Source organism: Petaurus breviceps, unplaced genomic scaffold (assembly GCF_028583685.1).
Source record: "Petaurus breviceps papuanus isolate PSGF00001 unplaced genomic scaffold, PetGlider_PUasm1.0 182, whole genome shotgun sequence".
In the NCBI taxonomy this organism is placed as follows: domain Eukaryota; kingdom Metazoa; phylum Chordata; class Mammalia; order Diprotodontia; family Petauridae; genus Petaurus; species Petaurus breviceps.
In genome coordinates, this window is record NW_027185786.1 from 5,910,263 (window position 1) to 5,921,582 (window position 11,320).

Genomic DNA, 11,320 nt, shown 5'->3' on the forward strand with positions numbered 1-11,320 from the left:
GGATGGATGGATGGATGGATGGATGGATGGATGGATGGATGGATGGATGGATGGATGGATGGATGAGTGGATGAATGAATGGATGGATGAATGAATGGGGAATGAATCAATGAAAAAAGCATTGTTTTCCTTGTGCCCAGAGTTTAGCTAAAGGCTGGGATTACAAATACAAAGTTAGTCCCTGTCCTCAAGGAGTTTACATTCTAATCTCGTAAACAACCCCCATAGAAGAGTGATGGTCACTCTTTGGTGCGACACTTTGGTCCAGATGTTACTAGGCTGGTGAAAAGAGCCATAGGAGATTAGATAGGGAACTAAGACAAAAGTTGACTTGGTTATTGACGGATCATGGGGAGAGGGCGGGAGGAACTGTCCAGGACGGTTGTGGAAAAGGGTGGGAGATTTAAACATAAACTGTCTGGACCAGCGGTCAGTGCTGTTTCCACGGTGCCAAGCTGTCAGCCTCTCCGAGGCTGTTTCCTCACGGGTAAATCCATCAAGCGTTCTGATTTCATCCAGGCAGGGAACTCCTTCCTCTCTTGGAGACCTCAGGTCCTCCCAGGCTTGACAAGACAGAATTTCTGTGTTGCTGAGATCCTCTTTCTGTCATTATGTAGCGCCATCATTCACCCACCTTCCCCCGCTTCCCACTTCTTGGTCTAGGAACAGTAATCAGATCAACGTGGCTTAATGGATAGTGACTGAACTTGGAGTCAGACTTTTCCATGGTCAGATAGCTGTCATCAGAGGTCACATTTGAACACAGGTCTTCTTAATTCTAGCTTCAGTCCACCATCCACTATGCCAGCCACAATTTCTAGCATTTTCTCTATTGATCCCTCCGTGATACAGGACAGGAAGGTGGAGATGAAATTCATTAAACTGGAAGGAAATATAGAGATTAGAGAGTGGAATTCCTCATTATATCTGTATAGAATCTGTATAGAATAGAAGGAACTGCTGGATAGGATGTTATATGAGGTGACTGGCCCAAGATCACAAGAAATAGAAGTACCAGGGCCACAAGATAAACCCAGGTCACCCGGCTCCAAATTTTCTCCACAGTCCTCCTCCTGCTTTAGAAATAAATTCTTCATCAGCTAGCTATATGGAGGAAGGCATTATCATCTCTGACCTGCTTGTCTCCTACAAGCTGGGAAAGCCTCCTCTGATCTCTTAATCCAGCCTCTTTCAGCCTTTATTATTTTTTTTAAGAGTAATTGAATTGTAAAATCCCTCCTCCCAGGTGACAGGGTGCATAACAGTGCAGGTTCCTGGAAAGTGACATTACCTGGGCCACCCAGAGACACTTTCTTATATTTGTCATCAGGAAACTGAGTAGGACCCTGTAGGTGGCTTCAGTAATTGCTGGGAACCCACCCCGGTGTTTTAAACCTTGGACCTGAATCTATCTCTCTAATATGCCACTTAGGCATTTAATGGTGCAGGAGAGGAAAGGAGGCATTGCCTGGTGTGTTTTTCTTCAAAGAGGATTAGGGTAAATGAAATGAACCTATGGTATGTTAACCAACATTTGATTCCCTTAGGAACGCAGGCTTGGCCCTACAGGCAAGATGTCCTGCTTCACCTGGCCCAGTAATTATGCCCTGAGTCTCAGCCAATGGGGGAAGCAGAGTCCTGCCCTTAATTGTGCTGCACAATCCCAGAGGGGAAATTGCCTTCCTGGCCACAGCTGCTGATCCTCTCCTCCGAGAGGCCTAAGAGCCCTTTGAAATATTCTTCTATCTCCGGGACTCTGAGTAATCGACATTTCTCCCCTTTCCAGACCTTCTCTCTTATAGTCCCACCTACTTTCCCAGGGGAAAGGAAATTTGAGAATTTCTCCGGCTGAAAAAGCATCCTTGTGCTATCATCAATTAATGTGAATATTCACTGAGCACCCACAATGCACTGGGCCTTGGCTTTAATAGGCTAGATACCTGTTTGTCAGGAATAATTTAAGTACCGAACTGCCTAGAGGTACAAGGATGGATTTGGTGAGTTTACAGGCTTCTTTCCCAATTCTAGATGTCTGAGCTTTCTTCCTCTTGCTACTGGATGTTTTAAACTACCTGACCTGAATAACCCAGAGAAATATCAACGTGATTTTCAGCTCCTCTTCCTCTTCTCTGGAAGAGAAATACCAAGAAAAGTGATCAGGACACTACTCCCTGGTTAAGTAAGAAATCCTCAGAGCACCAGTTTGAAACTGGTCATGTTTATTTCAGAACAAGAGCCTAGGAAAACTGATAAAAGCTGCTGGGGGCTGGGAGGGAGGAGAAAAGAAAGAAATTATTTTGAAAAGAGTGGGCAAAGCTTTAGGGAATTCCGACTCTCTCTGGATACAGCTGGAACCAAGACTGATTACAAACTGCAACTCTCACATTGCTTGGGAAACCTAGTTCCTCTCTGACTCACTGTGTCCTTTACCCTCAGGCAAAGTGCAAAGAAGTTACCCCCTAGAGAGAATTTCAACTATTCTAATATGGACTGACTCAACTGAACTTGTTCTCTGGCCTCTCTTCTGACACACACACACACACACACACACACACTCTCTCTCTCTCTCTCTCTCTCTTCTCTTCTCTCTCCCTCCCCCCTCCTCTCTCTGTGTCTCTGTTTCTCTCCATTTCTGTCTGTGTGTTTCTCTTTCTTTAAATTTTTTTTTTTTTTGCTTTTTGGAGGGCAATTTGGGGTTAAGTGACTTGCCCAAGGTCACACGGCTAGTTTCTTTCTCTTTCTATCTCTGTGTGTATATCTCTGTCTCTCTCTCCAAAGAGGTATAGTTGAGAGCCCCTTCCATTTGAAGATCAGCAGAGATACCCTCCCCAGCAGATAGTAAGTAGTTTGACTTGAAAGCTACTCAAGGTCTCCAAGCCTCCAGACATCTCACTTCCCTTCCCTGCTGGAGCTGTCTTAGCATCAGAAAATTCACCACAAATCTTAAACCTTAAGCACTGAGCCTGGAGTCAAGAAGACCTGAGTTCAAATCCTGCCTCAGACACTAGCTAGGTAACCCTGTGCAAACAACTTAAGCTTGGTCTGCCTCAGTTTCCTCAACTGTCAAATGAGGATCATAATAGCACCTACCTCCTAGGGCTGTTGTGAGGATAAAATGAGATAACAATTATAAAAGTGCCTGGCACATAATGTTATGTAAACATTAGCTTTTTTTTATTATTAACTTCTGTTTTCCTCAGTTTACTCAACTGTAAACTAAGGATAGCACCTACCTCTACATGGTATCAAATGAGATAACATTTGTGTAAAAAAAAAAAAAGCACAATGCCTGACACATAGAGACATATAAATGCCTATTTCCCTCCCTCCATTGATTTTTGAAGGGTTTTCTGTCTAAGTGAGTTTCCAATTAAAATGCATCCTTCATCCCAGAAAAGCTGGGCAAATGCCAGTACTGCAGGAGGGAAAACACCTTAGTTATCTTAGCACTTTAGGAGGGATTGGTTGACAGCTAGCACAAGAAGGGAGGGAAAAGCTGAAAGACAGCAAAGGACCAAAGGAGAACAGAGAATCTGCCTTCAGAATTTTGCCCCTGTATTCACTAGGCCCTGATCATAGGAATGTGATGACCATAATCTCTGAACCAATAGTTGGGTACATAGCTTGTTAATAATCCATTTGCCAAGTCTTGTTAATAATCCATCTTCTACCCTTAAAAGTGGAACTGCCACCAGAGAATTCTGGATACATAATTAACCTTAATCAGATTGGGTCCTGCAATAGTCAGTCAGTGAACATTTATTTAACACCAACTACATTCCAGGAACTGTGCTAAGTCCTAGGGATACAAAGAGAGGTAAAGGACAGTCATTGCTCTCAAAGAGTTCACAATAATGTGAACAGACGACCATCTTCAGTCATACTGATCTATATCTGGTCACTGGCCCCAGATGATTTCAGAAGATACAGTGAGGCTGGTAACCCTGCACAGCCCTGCCTCACTTACATCCAATTCACTTGTAAGCCCTGGCATCACCTCCCTGATGTCTTGGTCCTCTTCGAGAAGGAAAGAACAACAATTTGAGCAAATGTAATAGAGACTTTGTAGAGGATAGTGTATTGGACCTCAATTCACAAAAACCTGGGTTCAGATTCTACCTCAGATACTTAATAGACATGTGATCTTTGGAAACTCAACTGGGTGACTGTTCTGAGCTTTTTTTTTTTTAACTCTCTGAGATTTTCCCATCTATAAAATATAAGCTCCCTGAGGTCAGGCACTCTAGCTTTGTATCCCCAGTGCCTAGAACAGAGGCTTGTTAAACACAATAAATACTTGCTGAATAAATGAACAAATGAATAGTTCTTACCTTACTAAAAATGAAATGAGATTAATATATATGATAGATTATAGAAAGAGATTTTATATATGCATATATACAAACACACATATGCATACCTACAAACATATATACACACATATATATATATACACATACATATAAACAGCAAGCCTTAAAGTGCTAAAAAAAAAAAGTGTGTTATGATGAGACACTGGCAGTTAGAGCAAGGATTCTCAACTTGGAAGCTGACCCTCTTCTCTCTGCCTCAGTTTCCCTGGCTGCCAAGCCTTCATTAGTACTCTCACCAAGGGTTTAGGGAGTGAAAGAGCCATAGTGGCATAAGTATTCATATCTTTTGACATCTGTCCTCTCCTCAAAGGAATCTCTGTCTGCTCCTGGCATATGGCCCTGTCTGTCCTCCCCCCATGCCTCTGTCCAGCTGGCATGAGAAGGTCTCTGTACAGGGATTGGAACCTCATTTGTGGCCCTCTGGACTGACTTCACTGAATTCACTTGGTGCCTGTTCTGCCCTTGCCCTTGTGCAGTCTCTGTCTTTATCTCCTTTGCTTCCTTAGTGCCTCATTCTTCTTTTCGGGCTCTTCTTCCTTTTCCCTTTCTTTTGTGGTGCTCCTGAAAGTCTAGACCAGGAGTTAGGGAGGTCCCACTCATCCAAGTTTGGAGAAACAAGGGGCTCTCCCTAGAGTAGGGAGTCTGAAAGCAGCTAAAGGCAGGGAACTTCCTGCAGCTGGGACCTTTGTACAATCCCTTACCTTCTCTAAACTCCAAACAGGAGGCTCCTCAAAGCTCCCCATTCCTGCTTGCCATTTTCTCCCTCTTGGAGGGATCCATGAACATACTCCCCTGGACTAGGGCTCTAATTTACCTACTGTAGGTGAAAGGGGAGGATGTCACCACCATCATTTTTACCTTCATCATCATCATTTATTCTTGGCCCAGGGAGCATAGTACTGCTTTTGGTGCTGCCCTAAAAGAGTTAAGAAAGCTCTCCCGGGACTTACGACCTCAACAGACCCTGACAGCACAGATATAAAGGTCCTACAGAGACTGTCCATGAATTCACTTATTTAGAAGGATTGTATCTATGTCCTCAGCTGACAGCTGTTGGTCCTGTGTCTTTGGTTGGCCCTGCCTATAAAGGTTTAGAGAAAGCTAAAGATGGCTATGTCTATCAAGCTTTGGTTGCCTTTGGAGGACAGAAAGCTGGTATGTAGAGGAGTCCAGAAGGGTCTGGGGTGGAAATGACATAGGATGAAGGAAGTATGTAACCTTGGGGAAAAAAAGGGGGAGAATATTGTATAAACAGTAATGGTGCTGGTACATCCCTACATTATCCCCCCTGGCCACTGAACAAGTCCTTTCCTAATCTGCTCATGTCATATGGATTCCAGCATCTACCATACTTGTTGGTGTAGAAACATGAGAGAAAAATCAGTGGTATATCAGGAACTGGTGAAGACCTAGAAAGGATAGACAGCTGTAACCCTATGAGTGGCTGTAATGGGAATGCAAATTTGGAAGATCTTCCCTGCCCCTAGGCTAAAGTGCACCTGGAGCCTGGGGTGGGAGGCTTGTTTTTCAGTAGATACTTTTTGATTGGCCAGTGGGTCCAAAAGGTTGTTACATTCTCTGAGCCAGGAGAAGGCTATATAAGCCCTGATGTGTAGCTTTGTTTTGGGGACTCACTTTGAGAAGTGTTCTGTGATTTGATCTGAATTCTGGGAAGCTGTTGTTGAGAGCCCCCCGCTTTGAAAAACCCAGATGTGGAAACCCAGATGTTGACTGGGTATGGATGTAATGGCTGGACAGTTTGGAAATCTGTCTACTTGATCTGTTTCTGTCTTGATAATTCTGCCTGTATGCTTTGAAGTTCGGGGTGCTGACCTTTTTCCCCTGAACAAGGTAAACGATATATGTCTGACTGATTAAAGTCAGCTTGTTAACCCATTTTGAGTTGCTTTCCTTTAACAAAGCAGATCCAAGAACCTGTGTTGGCAGACACCCTGGGGAAGCCGGGGTGCTTGCTGTTACAGTGGCTAATGTTTCTTTCTCCCTACAATGATTTAAAAAAAAAAAAAAGGATGTCTGAATCTAAGTGCTTATATTCTACTACTAGGGTCTGAGAGGAACCAAGGTAGTTGTTTTTGCTTTTTTTTTTTTTGGAGGGCAATTGGGGTTAAGTAACTTGCCCAAGGTCACATGGCTAGTTTTGTGTGTGTGTGTTAAGTGTCTGAGGCCAGATCTGAACTCAGGTCCTCCTGACTCCAGGGCTGAGCTCTACTCACTTCACCACCTAGCCACCCCCAAGGCAGTTGTTTTAATCCTTTTTGCTTCTGGGATACTTAGGAAAGAATGATTTAGTTCTGTTTTCCTAATTGCATGCTGTAGTGAACAGGGCACTGGCTTTGGAGGTAGGAAGACCCAAGTTCAAATCCTACCTACTCTTCCTAGCTGTGTGACCCTTAAAAAATCATTTAATTTCTCCAGGCCTCAGTTACTTTAGCTGTAAAATGAGAGGATTGGCTTCTAAGTTTCCTCTGAGCTCTACTAAACCTGTGATCCTAGAGTTGCTGAACTGAAACATAGCACCAAAGGAAAAATCCTATGTGAGAGCTAAATCAAGGTCTAATTAGATAATCACATACCATATATATACAAGACAACCCTAGACTAAGGAGATATGCTCTACCACTCACCAAAAGGATGTACTAACTCTCTGAGAAGCATAGGGAGCTTGACAATTTGTCCTCTGGTCTGAGTCAGGGATAAATTACTTCTGGACTGAGTGTAGGATTGTTAGTCCCTAGAGTTTGTTTTGAACAAGATCAGGCAAGTGGCTATCACTGACCCCTGGTGGTTAAACTTCTAAAATCTTATAAGGATAGTTTCTAATTATCAGGGTCAGGATGTGACTCTTTTCATAAGAAAATGGAATGAGAAATATCCTCATATATGTGATAGAGTAAAAAGTGGGAAAATATGCTTTCAGATGGGTAACTACCAATGCTGGGTACTGAGTAGGTTCTCCATGAGTATTGATGGACTTCTCTTGAACTGAGAGCGGCAATAGGAACATAGGTTTCAGAGCTAATCTCTCTAAACCAGTGTAAGGGTAGTTTTCTTCCTCACCCCACAATGTGTTTGTAAAGTCTAAATAAGGCAGTAGGGCAAACTAAAGCAACAGTCCAAGGTTGCTCAGTTTCCTAGAGCTAATCCTGTTTCTCTCTCCCTTAAAGATAGGGGAGAAAGAAACACTACATAGATGCTGTTGTTAGGTCAGGGTCAGTAGACTAGGGTACCCCTGATAAATTCTGTAAAGACAGAAAATAGGCTCTGGGGGGGGAAATGACCCCAATAATTTAAAAAACTTAGAAATACAAATTGTTTTATCTCTCATAAAGAACACAGCTCTTGGTGCCCCTAAATCAACAGTTAAGACCAATAGAAATGGCCTTGGGAGTTGGCATTATATATCTTAGGTTATAGTAGTACATACTCATGAGAAAAAACTGTCAGTGAACATTCTAGACCTAAAAGTTAGGAAGTCGATTCAACAACCCTCCAAGATGGCCTCCAAGAATTGCTAAACAAATTCAATAGTCAGGCCTTGTAGAACTCTAACTATTTTTATCCTCCTCCTTCCCCTGGGGACTCTTCTCCTATCACTGTGTCCTTCCTCACTGTATTGGAATGTGGGAAATCTGACTTTTTTTTTGTGACTCTTTACATGTCACTTAGAGATACAATCAACTTTAGGTCACGCAACATTAGGTCACGCAACAAGGGACCTTATTTCAACCTCTTTCTTTTACAGAAGAAGAAAGACCCAGAAGGAAGTGACTTGTCCAAGTGAATTAATAACAGCCTTATATACTCATAGAGATGGTGGAAGAAGCTAGAGCCAGCTCCTGACACCCCCTTCCCCATATGACTGAAATCCTACCATTCCTTCTCAAGGATTTGGAGTTGTCAGTCATTAACATCTGAAAATGAATTCCCCAAATCTTTCTCAGCCCAGATTTTGTTGGAGGGAAGGAGGGGAGATGGAAGGAATGGGAGTGTTCAACAGGGAAAGGGCATAAAAGCAGGACTGTGGAAAACTGAAGATAAATTTCACCTATTTCATAACTTGACCAAGGGTGGGCTCTGCCTAAAGACTCACTCCTACCCAGAGCTAGCTGCCTATCTTTGCAGAGCCCTGGGGCCTGTGGATAAAGGGGCTGGTTAAATGGCAGAGGTTGCCTGAGGGCAGAGGGAAAGGATTGTTTCCCTTGCCCAGTGGCAACAGCAGACAATGGGCCCTTAGGAAGGAGCAAGCTGGGGGTGGGGTAGGGTGGGGAGGGGAGAAGAATTATCCCTTCATGCTCAGGGCCACTGTACTCTGATCCCTCCTGCTCTCATTAGTGAATAATCTGGTGCCAGGACCCTAGGGAGGCAAAGGCAGACCAGAAAGATCGGAGGGGTGGGCAGGCAGCTGTTTCCTACAGTGTAGGCTGCTGATGACTCCAGCCTTTCTGCCCACCTCTTCTAGCCTCTCTTTGTCAAAGTCCAAGCAGGGATGGAAGGGATCTTTTCCTAATGGAGTGCTCCAAACCACCCAGACACCAAACTTCCAACATGCTTCTAAATCTTTTCAGTATAGTGTCCTAAAGGTCCAACCCTAAGAGCAGACAAAATTAGTAGTAATTATTGGACTTGAGTCAGGAGGCACTTATTACTTGTGTAACTGTGGGCAAGTCATTTAACTTCTCTCTATCTCAGCATCCTCATTTGTAAAATGAAGGTAATAATAGCACCTACCTCCTAGGGCTATTATAAGGATCAAATGTGATCATATTTGTAAAGCACTTAGCATAGTAGGTACTTCATAAATATTTGTTTCCTTTCCTTCCTTCTCTTTCACAGTACCTGGCACACAATAGACATTTAATAAATGTAATAAATAATCAACATTTAACAAATGTTGATTGACTATGAGTTCACTTCATATGTCCAATCAATCGCCAAATCTCATAATCCTTACTTTCATATCACTCTTCTTTGTCTTTTTCTCTCTCCTAATACAGCCACCATCTTGGTTCAATACCCCTTCGTGAGCTATGACAGTAGGGTCTTTTGGTTGGTCTACCCCTATTCCAAAATATCTTCCACTCAGGAAAGCCCCATGACTTTCCCTCTGAGGTTACCTTCTATCTACCCTTTCCTTTCCTCCCTCCCAACTACTTTGTTAGTTTAAAAAAAATTTTTTTCTGTGCCTTTTCCTAAAAAACAAAAAAGAACCAAAAAAGAACATTTTCCTTGTTTTGTTCATTGTTTTTCTTCCCTTTTTGCCCATTTTAGACTTCTTATTCTTTGATTCATGGTCTTTATATTTACTTAGTCCTTTATCCAGATATCTGACTGTATTTAGTTGTCTGTATATTCCCAGCTTCCCTTAGAATATGGGCTCTTTGAGGGGATGGATCGTGTATTTTTGTCTTTCTTTGTATGCCCAGCATTTAGCACAGTGCATGGTCCATAACAAGTATTTAGTAAATGTTTGTTGACTATTTGATGGAGTGACAAAGGAAACTATCCTGACTTTACTGTTCTGCCAGTGCCTGCTATGGAGTCCTGGGTGTTGCCCACAAATATGGGTCTGCAGTGGGCTCTGCTCATCTCTAGGGATCGTCAGCTGCCTTAGGCAGGTTGAATGTTTGTAAATAACTAATGACACAAGGTCTGTTCCAGGAAAGGCCTTTCATCTTCCATGCTAACAAATGGAACATCACTCTTCACTGGAAATAATCTCCAGGGGATTGTGATTGAATTTATAAATACTGTATTTGGGGAATGAAACAGCTGGGCCAAATAGTATACATTCTCTGAATTATTAAATAGCCCAAACTCAGTCACTGCCACATTCGGGTCACAAATTTAAACCTATGAGAGCAGAAGTTTACTTTCTCATAGTAACACCAACTCAAATAGTTTCTTTTAATATTCAGTTGTTTTCCTGTGGGGTTTTTTTTTTTTCTATTTCAGGAGGGTTTTGATTGAATTGATAGCCTTTGAGCTACCTAGAAATAAGGTACCTTTATATGAAAACATGAACAAACTCTTCTCAATGTATCATGATATCAATTACTACAGGAGCACCTGTATTTTGGGGGAGATCCTCAGATGATCTTTGAATTTTAACACCCAAATTTCTCTTCTTTTAAATTCATCTGATGCATCATAAATTTTGTTCTAGCCCCTCATTTTTATTCCATGAATGTCTTTGTTTTTTAGGTGTGTTTCTTGTAAGTAGGTGGGGGGGGCGGGGTTCTGTCACTCTTTTTTGTTTTATTGGATTGTTTAACCCATTCACATTCAGAGTTATGAATTAGGTTTATGTTTTCCTCCATTTGTCTCTAATATTGGTGTTTTTCCAAATTGGGACTTTTTTCCTCCTTCCTCTATAAAGACAGTATTTTGTCTCTTCAGTTATTTAGCTTAAGGTAACCCTATTTCTACCCTGCAGGACCTCCTGGTTGCTAACCTTTCCCTAGGTTCAATTAACTTACTACTTCTTTTTTCTTTCCTCCTTTGGTTTAGTTATCTAATTCTTCCCCTCTTTTTTTTCCTCTTAGTTAAGTAGTAAAGTAAAATACCTTTTCCTTTCCTCCCTCCCAACTAATTTGTTAGTTTTAAATTTTTTTCTGTGCCTTTTTCTAAAAAACAAACAAAAAAAAAACAACCAAAAAAGGAACCTTTTCCTTGTTTTGTTCAGTGTTTTCCTTCCCTTTTTGTCCATTATAGACTTCTTATTCTTTGATTCATGGTCTTTATATTTATTTAGTTCTTGACATTTATTTAGTCCTTTATATTTATTTAGTCTCTGTATTCCTCATGGAATCAAAGCATATATTTTGGGCTCCCTCTTTTAAACAGTTTCTATGTTATTACCTTGTATATCTTGCCCCCTGGTACCCTTTTCCTGGTGTGCCTCACTCTTAGAAATACCAAATCCTGGG